General features: G+C 39.7%; 1 protein-coding gene and 1 non-coding gene across 4 annotated transcripts in view; both read right to left on the minus strand.

Moving 5' to 3' along the window:
- LOC126161441 (prolyl 4-hydroxylase subunit alpha-1) overlaps nucleotides 1-13295 on the minus strand; it is an 806800-nt gene extending 793505 nt beyond the window's left edge. For 2 of the 3 annotated variants that reach the window (XM_049917251.1, XM_049917252.1), the window contains exon 1: nucleotides 13185-13294. The gene's annotated coding sequence lies outside the window, so the exon portion shown is untranslated. Of the gene's footprint in view, nucleotides 1-13184 lie in introns of all 3 variants that reach the window. The other variant, XM_049917255.1, reaches the window with a different exon arrangement.
- Nucleotides 12545-12634, minus strand: Trnay-gua (transfer RNA tyrosine (anticodon GUA)). Its single transcript is given in 2 exon segments — nucleotides 12545-12580; nucleotides 12598-12634. It is a non-coding gene; the product is annotated as a tRNA-Tyr (tRNA).
- Nucleotides 13296-13851: the final 556 nt, after the last annotated feature.

A 13851-nucleotide genomic window follows, 5' to 3' on the forward strand; every position in this document is an offset into this window, starting at 1 on the left:
AAACAAGTGTTCTACAATAATCTACTGGTACTTCAAAAAGAGAAAGATAACCAAAAGGGGGATTTATATGGAAGAAATTTTGTTATTAGGTCAGAAGGAATTTTGTATATTTTATATTTACTCGGATAGTAGGAACCAAACGGGATGGTCAATAATTTTAGGGACCATGGGCGTCCAGAGCTATATGGCTCACGAGAGCATAGCAGAGTGCCTTTAATAGAGGTTTGTAATAGTGTTAATATAGAACACACCAAACGGGGCTCTCTCGCATGTTTCTCCTAAATAAATTGCCATTACTCAACAAGGTGTCCGAAGGTAAAGAAAGCCGTACCGAGATTCTAAAGAAAGTTTTGCTTGATTTCTTCTTGACCTCAGGCATAAATAAGGTATTAGGGAAAAGAATGAAGTAAAGTAAGTACTACTATTAGTTATTGTGAGAAACTAATCAGTAATGTACAGTTTAGGAAAGAGTAACTCTAGTAAATGAATAAAACTGAGACTAATTTACCACAATTTGAACGCTCTGTCCTAATGTAACAACGTTAAAGAACGTACTAAATTAGTATTTACTAGCAACTATTAAATGAAGAGGAGTAATCTCCATATATTCGGTTATGAATTACCACAATGGCACAATTAAGAGTAAATGACAAATAGTCACAACAATATCGTATTAAAAGGATTAAATCTATCTGAGAACAAGGACTCTAGATTACGTAAAATGTGAGGAAAATGTATTAACAGTTAAATATGGTATATAGAAAAGGTCTTATTTTCGGTTAAAAACCTGACAAACTGAGCTTGTGGGTGGGGTATGTAGTGGGACGCGAAATTGAAGCGTCACCCATCCACCAGTGTCAGCCCAGTTTGCAGGAGACTATAAGTTTAATTTAGTTTGTTTATATATTTTTCTTATTATTGGTAATAGATGTGAATTATCTAAATGTTTTGTATTTTTTTTATGTGTTTCATGTACGGAGAGGGCGGCGCAACGAACGGAGACAGCATCTTCGTTGCCGCGACCAGAGAGGAAATTGCTGGCCGCTATACGTCGCGGGTCGACAGCCGAGGAGCAACAGAAGATCCTGGAACCGAGTTGTTGCGTCGTGCTTCTAAAAATTAAAAATGAATTTGTATACTCTTTTTGTACAACAATGACGTCATATAGAGCTTAATCTTGTTGAAAAGTCAGTCCTATTCTGTTAAGCCTCAGGTTCAGAACGTCTGTATGTAGGAAGCTAATAAATTAGTGGAGGTTACTAAAGTTGAAACACGTGTTCTGAGCATTTATTTATGGAGAATTATGCGAACTGATTAATAATATATTTGACAAGATTATTGGATTTTGACAGCGTTCATCGCAACTTCGAATCTGAAAAGTTTAGTCAATGTGTGATTCTGATATCGATTAAGTCAAGATAACGTGTGTCAGTCAATATAAGTTCTGAGGAGAAACAAACGAAATTTAAATTGAAAGAGTTTACGCAAACCAATTGGCCCAAGTGACGAAATTCTTTGCTTACGACTCAACTGATGTTTTACAGTTTCGTTCAAGAACCATTCTGTGACAATTTAAAAAGAATATAAATCATTTTGAAGTGGGTTGTAACTGACGCAGGTGACGAAGTCTGTACATGGTCATATGATAAACGAAAGTGATTCCTAAACAAAACCTATACGTCGTTACACTACAAGATCCGAATGGGGGACTATTTTACCTCCGGAATATTTTACCCAAGAGGACGCCATCATCATTTAACCATACAATAAAGCTGCATTCCCTCGGGAAAAATTACGGCTGTAGTTTCCCCTTGCTTTCAGCCGTTCGCAGTACCAGCACAGCAAGGCCGTTTTGGTTAGTGTTACAAGGCCAGATCAGTCAATCATCCCCTGCAACTACTGAAAAGGCTGCTGCCCCTCTTCAGGAACCACACGTTTGTCTGGCCTCTCAACAGATACCTCTCCGTTGTGGTTACACCTACGGTACGGCTATCTGTATCGCTGAGGCACACAAGCCTCCCCACCAAAGGCAAGGTCCATGGTTCATGGGAGAAGCTAGCTCGTTACATTCACAATAATTTAAGCAGTCCTCCTAGGTTCCTGCCTACCACATAATCGAAAATCCCCACCTACTCAGATATAACAACAAAATGTTTGTTGACAAGTAAGAATATGAACGTTACCGCTGCTTGTTTCAGTCGCAGCGATTTCAGCTGTCCTCTTAGATGCCTGCCTAACAACACACTAGGAAATCGCCCAATATTTATTTATAATCAGACGGAAGTTACAAAATCGAAGGAACTCATTCGTCAGAGAACGGCACTTATTTGTAAATAACATCGAGTATAGCAGAACATATTTGTATTACATTCATAAGAGCGTCACAGAATGTGTTAAAAACGCTAAGATGAATAAAGGGTATAAGGCGGAACGCGATCCTGTTTCCTTCAACTATAATTCACGTCCTCATTCATTACACTGCCCTGAATATATTGCGATTTACAGCTTTTGTGTCGGATATCATTGTGTCTCTTGAAGGCTTATATCTTTGATGCGTCGTTAACTGACATTTAATTATAAGGGTGATAAGTTTGTGATAAATCTTTAATGTCCCGTTACCTTGAAACAGCGTACTGCAAGTTATAATACAAAATAGCTAAACACGCCAAAGTCAATATGGCGACTGCCGTTTCGACTGACACGTCATTTTGACGTCACTTCCGAGTGAGTCTCTGGTCCTAAACAGAAGTGGTGTAATTCTGCTGTTAACGTTTATTGAGATTCTCCTATTAGAACAATGTCGTCAGCGTATAAACGTGTCCAAGGCGTTGTTGTTTGCAGATATTATGAAACATTATTCACGACCAGAATGAATAGCAGTGCACTCAAAGATGATCGCCGGTGGACCTTAACTTTTACCTAGAATTCCTTGGTGAACTTGACAGTCTTGATGTGCTCGTACACTTTCTTGAGAACGTAGATGTAGTACTATGGGACATCCTGTAAGTGAAGAGCCTGCCACATATGCTTTCTTGCTGCTCGATCAAAAGCTTTTTCGTGGTCAGCAAATACAAGATGGAGGCCTTTCTTGAGACCCATGTATATTTCCATCAGGATTTTGAGGATTTTAATAGCGTCTAGTGTGACTACATTGCTGGTAAAACAACATGACTGGACTTAGTTTCATTACCGTGTTTAATCTGTTTCCAAACACTCTTTTCCACACCTTCAGTGTTTGTGATGAGTCTGCAATACTTTTCAAATCAGTCACATCGCCTTTGTTTTTGTGGTACGGGATTCGGTTACTTCGTCTCCAGTCATCAGTATTCTCCCATCTATTGAGGTAAGATAAACAGTTTGGTGAGTCACCATATATTATGGTTATTAGAGGTAGTGAACATATATTAGACTTCCCAGAGTGGAGCCTAAAAAAACCATGACTGCAATTTTTAATGTATTCTGAATTCCTTCCTAAGGAGTACCCGCTTCCAGATTACTCGTGTGATGGACAGAGCGGGTGGCCAGTTTCATCATTATCACAGGTTACCAAACTGCGCGCGCCAACTAATTTCCTGTTGCATCACGATGGGACACGCCCGTACGTTAAAAGAGAAGAGTGCGAGAGATTCTCGTTTATTTTGTGTCGCGCTGGAATACATGACAAACTGTTAATATTTGGATAACAGTACACGTCATCCTTAACGGTTTGTTTTCTTCTTAATTGCAATTTAATGTAAAGAGAGTGCATCGTTTTCCTTCACTGGTACTGTTTATTGACGGACATGACAGCAGGGTATGGCGGAGATTTGTGGACACGACCTTCATCAGGTAGTGTGGGCATCCATTCCTCAGGACGAGGGGTTGGGATTGGGGTGTTTGGGGGAAAAGACCAAACAGCGAGGTCATCGGTCTCATCGGATTAGGGAAGGACGGGGAAGGAAGTCGGCCGTGTCCTTTCGAAGGTGCCATCCCGGAATTTGCCTGGAGCGATTTAGGGAAATCACGGAAAACCTAAATGAGGATGGCCGGACGCGGGATTGAAACGTCGTCCTCCCGAATTCAGGACGAGGAAGGTCTTCCTCGAGGTGGCTGTGTCTGCGAATCTCTGCTTTCGATCCGACGTGTCCGCATCCTTCCGACACTATCATTACATTAGTGGACTCCGCACGATCAGTATTTACTAATAACACTAGAAGTATATTGTAAGTCGTCCAACATGCTGAAGTCATTATGACACCATCAATCGTGAAGTCAGTATTTTCACTTGGAAACGCGATTTCAAGAAGGAACGAGCTCGAAGAACGATTAAGCGTTTGTTCCTATTTTATTAAGTATGAGCGAAAAAAATAGGGGGATACCTGTGTCGTGACCAGGCGAAACTACTTTCGTCTGGCCTCAACTGTGGGCTCTTTGATTGCTCTGTGAGAAGTCTAACCATACTAGGACACATGAAATATTACTTCACTTTATTACATTAATGAATAAAAAATTTACTTAACTTTGACACAGTTCTTTGTCACAGGACTACTAGGTAAGTTACAGCTTAAAGCACCACTTGATGCACAGGTTAACAAACTGTTCTCTTGCGGTACAGTGTTCCACATTTAAAGGAACAAGTCCATCAGAAACTTTAACTGTCACATTGGTCCTATTCTGTCCTGAGTTGATTCCTTCAGCTGAGGTCTCGAACTGGGGCAGAGCTCTTGATGGCTCGACACTATATTGGCCTCAGTGTGAGGGCGCTGCTGTGCTAAGACGAGAGGTGTGGTGTTAAGGAGTGCCTCCCATACGTCGTTGCGAATTACAGCGAACCCTCGCTAATATCTGTGGTATCGATTCGTTTCCCCAACTTTAGAGTGCGGCACCGCGATTTCTGGACAGTGCCACAACATGAATGGTTACGAAAAAAAGAACGACATATTCCACGTTAATGGGCTTACTGAGATCCTATATCTCTTAACGACTTATTCCATGTTAATGGGCTCATTGAAATCCTGTATCACTTGTGGCTTATGAAAACTTATTAATGACGTCACGAGACGAAGTAGAGAAAGAAAACATGGTAATTAGAGAGGAAACTGCAGCTTAGACAAGATTAGGAATAACTGAAATTTCTGGCAGTAGGAAGGTCCTTTGAATGATGTTTAGTGTTGTAATATCAACACAGAATTGTCACGAAAACTTGAAAAGCAGTTATAAAGTCGTGCAAAAACATTTTTAGCCAGTTAAAGAACAGTAAAGAAACTATTTTTTTTGTCTTGAGATTATTATTTCTTGTGGCATGAAGATCAATGCTACTGCACAGTAATACGCAATTACAAAGAAACAGGGGTAAAATTCTTAAATACATACAGATTTAGATTTTCATCTGCACGTAACTAAGTACTGCTACAGCTAGATGTCCAAATTGCTTACTCATCGGTGGTAATTTCGTGAGGCTGATGTGTATTTTACAGACACTAAGTTATTGTACAAATGTTCGAAGTGGAAGCAGTTTTCCATATCCAAAGTGGACTACTTCTGTAACTCAGTTCGACAAACTATAACTGTGTTTCAATATTTAAAATGGATGCAATGTTCGAGAGACTCATTTACAAACCACATTCCGAAATGTTACAATTCGAGCGCGGTTTACAGGTTTTATGCCTATGTATTATAAATTCTAAATAATGTCCCTCTTTCAGATATTACGGAGCAAGGTGAAGTAAGGGTTAGCACGCTGGAGTTGCATTTGGGAGGACGACGATTCAAATCCCCGTCCTGGCCCCCCAGAATTAGCCATTCCGTAGTTTCCCTAAATCGCTCCAGGCAAAAGCCAGGATGGTTTCTCTGAAAGAGTACAACCGGGTTCCTTCCGCGTCCTGCCTCAGTCCGAGCTTGTGTTGCGTCTCTAATGACCTAGTTGTCGACAGGGCATTAAAACCTAACCTTCCTCCCTGTCTCTCAGATACTGGCTCTCATGCACATAGGAGAAATATTAAGTACTCCTGGAACATTCGTTTGACGCATTCAAAAATCCTATCGCAGTGTGATTGGCTTCTTTTTTTCGTGTCTGACGTTTCTGTTTCACAATAACAACGCTGAAGGGCGCTACACACTAGCGATTATATCTCTGGCAATATCAGTTGCGATACCGCCTGCAATAGGTAGGTCTTGTCGACCCCGCGACACACGAGCGATTTGCAATTTGCTACACCATTTCACCCGGTATTTCGAACACATCTGCATAAGTGAAGTCTTCACGGGTTGTCAGCCGAGTAGCATCGTCGTCTCGTAGCAACGTTTCGATGGAATGCGTGTCCATCATCTTCAGGCGAAGTGCGTCTCTATCATCTTCACTTCGCTTGAAGATGATGGAGACGCATTCCATCGAAACGTTGCTACGAGGCGACGATGCTACTCGGCTGACAACCCGTGAAGACTTCATATATGAAATTCGCCGAGAAAGCCTGCACTCGCATATAACATCTGCATAAGAACTTCTGCTATGGAAGATTAACTGTTACGTTCAGAGCAGTGGTAGTTGATTTGCGTACATCTACATCTACATACATACTCTGCAATCCACCATACGGTGCGTGGCGGAGGGTACCTCGTACCACAACTAGCATCTTCTCTCCCTGTTCCACTCCCAAACAGAGCGAGGGAAAAATGACTGCCTGTATGCCTCTGTACGAGCCCTAATCTTTCTTATCTTATCTTTGTGGTCTTCCCGCGAAATGTAAGTTGGCGGCAGTAAAATTGTACTGCAGTCAGCCTCAAATGCTGGTTCTCTAAATTTCCTCAGTAGCGATTCACGAAAAGAACGCCTCCTTTCCTCTAGACTCCCACCCGAGTTCCTGAAGCATTTCCGTAACACTTGTGTGATGATTAAACCTACCAGTAACAAATCCAGCAGCCCGCCTCTGAATTGCTTCTATGTCCTCCCACAATCCGACCTGATAGGGATCGCAAACGCTCGAGCAGTACTCAAGAATACGCCGTATTAGAGTTTTATAAGCGGTCTCCTTTACAGATGAACCACATCTTCCCAAAATTCTACCAATGAACCAAAGACGACTATCCGCCTTCCCCACAACTGCGATTACACGCGTGTCCCACTTCATATCGCTCTGCAATGTTACACCCAAAAATTTAATCGACGTGACTGTGTCAAGCGCTACACTACTAATGGAGTATTCAAACATTACGGAATTCTCTTTCCTATTCATCTGCACTAATTTACATTTATCTATATTTAGAGTTAGCTGCCATTCTTTACACCAATCACAAATCCTGTCCAAGTCATCTTGTATTCTCCTACAGTCACTCAACGACGACACCTTCCCGTACACCACACTATCATCAGCAAACAGCTGCACATTGCTATCCACCCTATCCAAAAGATTATTTATGTAGATAGAAAACAACAGCGGACCTACCACACTTCCCTGGGGCACTCCAGATGATACCCTCACCACCGATGAACACTCACCATCGAGGACAACGTACTGGGTCCCTCTATTGACCGATCAAGTGCAACAGTCATGGAACTCCACCCCACAAACTGACACCCGGCAGCTGTACAACGCAATTCAGGCAATTTTGCATGCTTGCAATCAACATTTTGGAGGTTACATCGGTTATTAATGTACCAGCATTTTACATTTACAATCGCTCATCACTCGCCTACATTAACCGCTGATCTTGAAATGTTTATCACTTAAATATGTTACCATATTATCTCATTCTTTTTCGAAGTTAAAAAGTTTAAAAGGTATCACACTGTGTGATGTACACGCATCCGCCAGAAGCTGGAGACCTGTACACTGTCATCATTACCATTAATTTTGTATGAATATCCGCTTCTGTAGTCCAAGGTTCAAAATGATCATCACTCAAAAACCTGAGATGTTTTTATATTTGTGTCTCTTCTTAATACATGTGGCAACTTCATCATCATCATCATCATAATCATCATCATCACATCTGCATTATCATCCTCATCACTTTCACGGATTAGATGTGACGCCTTCTTTGTTGGTCATAATAACATATGCCATCTTTTTTGGGTCTTGGAAGACTATTTTCTTCGATGGAGGACATTTTACAAGGCTTATAGCGGTAATACCCGCTCTGACATCCTTTCCACGTGATCCTTCCATTTAAACCTAATACATCAGTCATTGGCTCAACATTTAGCTCTTTTCTAATATGTACATTTTTTTATTTTATCCATTTTTTTAATCTTTACACAGTGCTTTGCAATCTAATTTCAAACGCTTGAATCTTATTTCTCTATCGTTTGGGAAGTGCGTTTGTGTCATTGCTGCAAGGAACTACAGGAATACCCATAGTTCTATAAAATTAAATTTTAGGGTCTTTCCTCACCATAAATTACAATTCCACACATGTATTGTAGTTATACAAATTTTTATTTATATCTCGAGTTTCCAGTTATTTGCTTTCTGAGATACTTCAAACTTGTTACCTGTTTTATTATCTTTGATCTTAACGAGTCCTCCCAACGCCATTATTTTTATCAGCATGGATCTTTATATGTATATATACTTGGCACAGTAAGCTCAGCTTGTGGACATGAGTTTATAGTTTATCTCAACGGCTCCCTTCTTTTAGTCCAGTTGTGCCACAAACTTCATTTTTCGCCAGTTTCGTTCGGTACCTCCTGATTAGGGAACGTCCATTAATTATGTGAATTCCTGTGCCCCCCTTGAAAGATTTAGTGACATGCAGTGGAGGTTTACGTCGTAGTCGGATAAAAATGATTTTTTTCCGCTTGTATAAAACTTTGATTAAAGAACTTCACTGAAAACAAGTTTTAATTTTCTTTACTTTATTTAACAACGTTTCCTAAGACTTGTTTAAAAACGCTTTATTTTAAACATGCTAGCCGTGAGTGGTATTCGGGCGGACAGACAGAGATGGACAAAATAGCTTCACGAAAACAGTGTCAACCATTTCAGTGTCACAGAAACTTTACTTACTTTACAAATGCAAGACCACATTGTGCGGTACTTTGAAGCGTATCGTTATGAAGCTTCTCAGTCTCTTGATTTATACGATCAGTAAGAGAGCTATTGTAGGTTTACTTCAGCTTAACTTCCTTCCACGTACAATTAACTTTCTGCTCGCATGTGTGTGTTTCGACTTGTTGGCATGTTGCTTAACGTACGCATTGTAAAAGTTTTGATAAAAATTCGTGTTGAACACAATAACAGCGGTCTTATATGCGCTGCATAGTATTACAACTGACCCATTGACTGACACGCAGTGATTTCGACCAGCACGGCAGGGAACTCCCCGAATGAAATCTGACACTCGGACGGCACTTGCTTCAAATCGGAGAATCGCAGGCAGGCAAACGTTTGTAAAGCATTCGGTTCAGAGAGACCATAAATATTGATGGGTACTGTAATATTGTCTATGCTCGGGATTAATTTTATAAAACAAAATGTTGTGCATTATAATAGTCCACACTTTGATCTCATGTAATTAATGGGCGTCCCCTTAGCGTTACTTATTCGATCTATCCATTTAATCTTCAGCAATTTTCTGTAGTACTTCATTTCAAAAGTTCCTTTTCTCTCCTTGTCTCACTTGCTTTCCGTCCATGTTTCACTTACGTACTGAAAAACACTCTAGATACATATCTGAAGACAAGATTTGCTAACACTTACATTCATAATGAGATTAATTCCTCTTTCTCAGAATTGATTTACATGCTATACCCAGTCTGCATTTTGTATCTTCTCTACTTCAGCCGTTACGAGTCATTTTGCTGCCCAAAAAGCAAAACCTATTGACTACTTTTAGTGTCTCATTTCATAATCTCATTCGTTCAGCATCACCAAATTAAATTCCACAACATTCTTACTGTTGTTTACTTCTGGGTGATTCCATGATTACGGATGTAACATTTGTACAACTGACATTGATTTATTAACCTAAAAATAAAAAAAAGATAGGTCTGAATATGAACAGTGTGCAACGAAGATCTGATGAAGCGATCTGCGTTCATTTGCCACTGTACAGAGGAATAGGAAGTGTTCCAGACGTAAGAGAACGTTTACTTTTAATGGACTTACCCTTTGGTTGGTGTTACTCTTATAAGCTTCTCTCAAGACGCTATCCATTACGTTCAGTTGCTCTTGAAAATACCTTGCTGCCTCTGATAGAATTACAATGCCTTCGGCAAACCTTGAAATTTTTTATTTCTTCTTCCAAAACTTTAATTCCCTCCCAAAATTTCTCCTCGATTTCCTTCACTGCGTGCTCAAGGTACAGATTAAATAACACCGGGAATAGGCTGTCTCACTCCCTTCTTAATTGGTGTTTCTCTTTTATGTCCTACTTCTATAACTGAAGTGGTTTCGGTACAAGTTGTATATAACCTTTCGCTCCCCGTATTTTATCCCTGCTACCGTCTGAATTTCAAAGAGTGTATTACAGTCAACATTTCAGTCAACCCCATCATAATAGTTCACAAATACGGTGTATGTTTCATTATTATACCCGTAATATCTTCTTCTCTCTCTCACTTGTTTTATAATGAACACTTCATCGGTGCAACGGCTGTCACCAGTAAAACTATCATGCTCGTCTCAAAGAAGTGCTTCATTTACCTATTATTTGTTCTGTTTTACAGAATATGTGGCTTATATCTTATATGTCATATCTAAACAGCTTTTACTTACAGGTCAAGAACACAATGAAATACATCTCCAAACCAAAAACCCAAAAGCAAAAGGAGAAGATCGGCTTATAAAAGATGGTGTTATGTTTCTGAAGTTTAAGATGATGCATTTCTATTAATACGTGCAGCTTACAGAGAAAACTAAGCCGATTGGAGAAATACCATTATTATATTCCTCTTCAAATAGAAAAACAAAAATAGTTGCGGAAATTGCAAAATTACACTATCACTCTTAACAGCTACAACTAGACAAAAAGGTCGTAGACAGCAACACAGTTTGCAACACATGGGAGAATCGTCGCAGGCGATTCATTAGATTGCTTCTTGGGAATTACGAGCGATCAGCCGTCCACCTTGCGACTTGGCGCACACACATGCTGTCTACGGACAGATCACGAGATATGGCGACCTGCTGCTACGATCCATCGCTAGAGTGTGGGGTCCTACTGTATTTCCAGCACAACTCCTGTATGTGGTTACTTGCGAGCATACCTCGGCCATACTCAATCATTTCACTGACTCTTCCCCTAAATATTGTCGGATGCGAAACTCTATAGCAAACAGAAGTTAGGGAGGTCAACGGCTTCTTCTGGACATAAAATACTGTTACTAAATATGCGGTAGTTTTAATATAGTCAGCAGAGAGACAGATACTGGTATGATTCTTTCGATTTCGCACTTACTTTTTCCTGTAATTTTCGTTTTCATGTTCACACGGACAGGATGTATAAGAAGACCGATTGTGAAGCCTGTTTCTGGTTGTCAGTCAACTATTCTATTTGAAAATGTCAGCTATATTTACCGAAAACAAATTCGTTTTATAGTCGCAGCGTTGCCAATATACTTACATATGTGCAGTCTCTACAGGTGTTCCAAGTCATCCAAGATAATTAAATGGTTGGCGCTGTTTCCTCCTTCATTCTTGTTCGATACTAACTTCCCGTCGATTCTAGAAATCTAGCAAAATCCAGCGTATTGCAGTACCCATTATACCGGCAATAACGTCAAACTCCGCTATAACTTTCATCAAGGTGCAATCTGTCTAGTGTAGGTTAATTATTTCCACTTAGTAGGGCTTGCATCCCCACGATCAGTTCACAGTTGTAAGCAAGTTCCAGAAAGAAGACAATTTTTAGCTCTATTGCTGTTAAGAAGTAAACGTTAAGAGTAAAGAGTAAGCGAATATACAGAAAGATGCGTTTCTGAAACACAGGTTAATTTATAAAATATAATAAAAACAGCTTCTCACACTGTTAATAATGTTATTTAATGAGAACAAATAGATTCGGTACCGGTTCTTAACCGACAGGTTTGTGATCAGACAGCTGTTCATATTTAAAATTCCATATAGCTTCACAAACGCTTGTGTGGCCGGAATATTTAGCTGTGAGGTACTCTACGCTATCTGTGTCCTCAAAGTTCAGGAAAAGGTTAAATCTTATCTGCCTTTCGGTGGAATATGCACTTCTTCAAAAGCGGATAGAAGACGCAGTGTTTCCGATGACACCACCTCTCCAAGGAACTTTCGTTACAGCGAAAAGCTGTTGAACTATCGCACGTACATCGTAAGCTGTATGGAATTTTAAATGTCAACAATCGGCTAATGATGAACCTGTCGGTTTGAACCCAGCAATCGCGCTGTTTTTCTAAATAAATTGCGTTATCAACAATGACCGGTTACCGTTTTTATTTTGTGAGAACTAACCTGTATTTTCTTACAGCCACAATATTACAATGACAGTTTTCGACAAAATTGCATCTTTTCTTGAATTTTTTCATAGGGAGAGGGAAGCAAACTTCTAGAAAAGCTTCAGTACTAAAAAGGAATGAACACTAAACATACAAAATAAATCCTCCGGGCCGGATTCGAACCAGCGACCTATGGATATCTGCTACATGTGCCTCTACAGTCCACCGCTCTACCAACTGAGCTACCAGAGGACGCGCAGGAATTGACGTAGTATATAATATTAGATACGATATTTTACTATTCACCGTGGATTATATATATTCTCATTGTTTAAGAAAACAAGTATAATTTTTGGTTAACTTATGAATAACTAGAAATTCATTTTCAAAAGTCGCTGTCAGTGAGCAATTTCTAAAAGGTGTGTATAGAACTATAGCTAACCAGTGATACGACGAAACTGGCTAAACCGTTTTGAAAAGACACTAAGCGTTTTGTTATAATTAATGTACGTATTTCAAACGAGCTCACACTGCAATCCATGCATTGGAAGTGAAAGTGCCGGAAAAATATGTTTACTAAAACGCCGACACATCGTTAATCACATGTTATTTTACACTATTGGCGGCATTATAAGTCACTAAAGTAATATTACTAATTCAATACGGTTTGAAGTGCATATTGAGTCATATATAATTAAAAAATCATAGCTTGCAAAAGTGCTATGAAAATGTGACTTGAGGCTTATATAGCAATTTTTGACACAGACGAGCGTTGGACGCAATAGAAACTAAATGTACTTACTCTTATAACTTCAAGAATATACGCCTTGACGGCAGCAAAAGTTCACAGGCGTGTTTTAAAAAATATTTTGACAGCTCTAAACACAACGCAATGTTTCAAACACAGTTCACAGCGTCATTTGCAGTGTTGTGGCTAGCCTGCTAACCGTAGGCATGGCTAAACAGAACGCTGCTGCCATCTATCGGAATATGGAGGAACTACGACGACAGAGCCGTCCGTTGTACTTGTTTACACCCAGTTAAAATGTGTTAAAACTCGTATGGGTTACATACATACAATTTGCTAATAACGGCCTAAAGCCGTGAATCTTTCCGTACGTTGCAGAAACGAGTGAATAATGATATGAATCAAGACTTCCGATTTACGCTAAAAGTTATTTCTAGCGTCGCTAAGAAAGGCGTCAAATTCGTGCTGCAACCTTCCATCGGAATATCAAGTATGGATTTACAAATTCAGTTTCACATCGGTGTGCCTTCTGTGAGTTTAAATTCGTTGTTTTCTGAATTATTTGATGGCAAACTTAAAAACTAACGACAAAATCAATAAGTAAAAGATGTTAGACTGAAAAACAATTTGCTCCTTTTGAATGAAATAAAGACTGTCTGATATCTGGGTTGCTGGGTTGTGGCTTTATTCTGCTTCGCGACAGTGCGTTTATTGTGTTTCA

The sequence above is a fragment of the Schistocerca cancellata genome, chromosome 2 (genome assembly GCF_023864275.1).
Source record: "Schistocerca cancellata isolate TAMUIC-IGC-003103 chromosome 2, iqSchCanc2.1, whole genome shotgun sequence".
NCBI classification, from domain to species: Eukaryota; Metazoa; Arthropoda; class Insecta; order Orthoptera; family Acrididae; genus Schistocerca; species Schistocerca cancellata.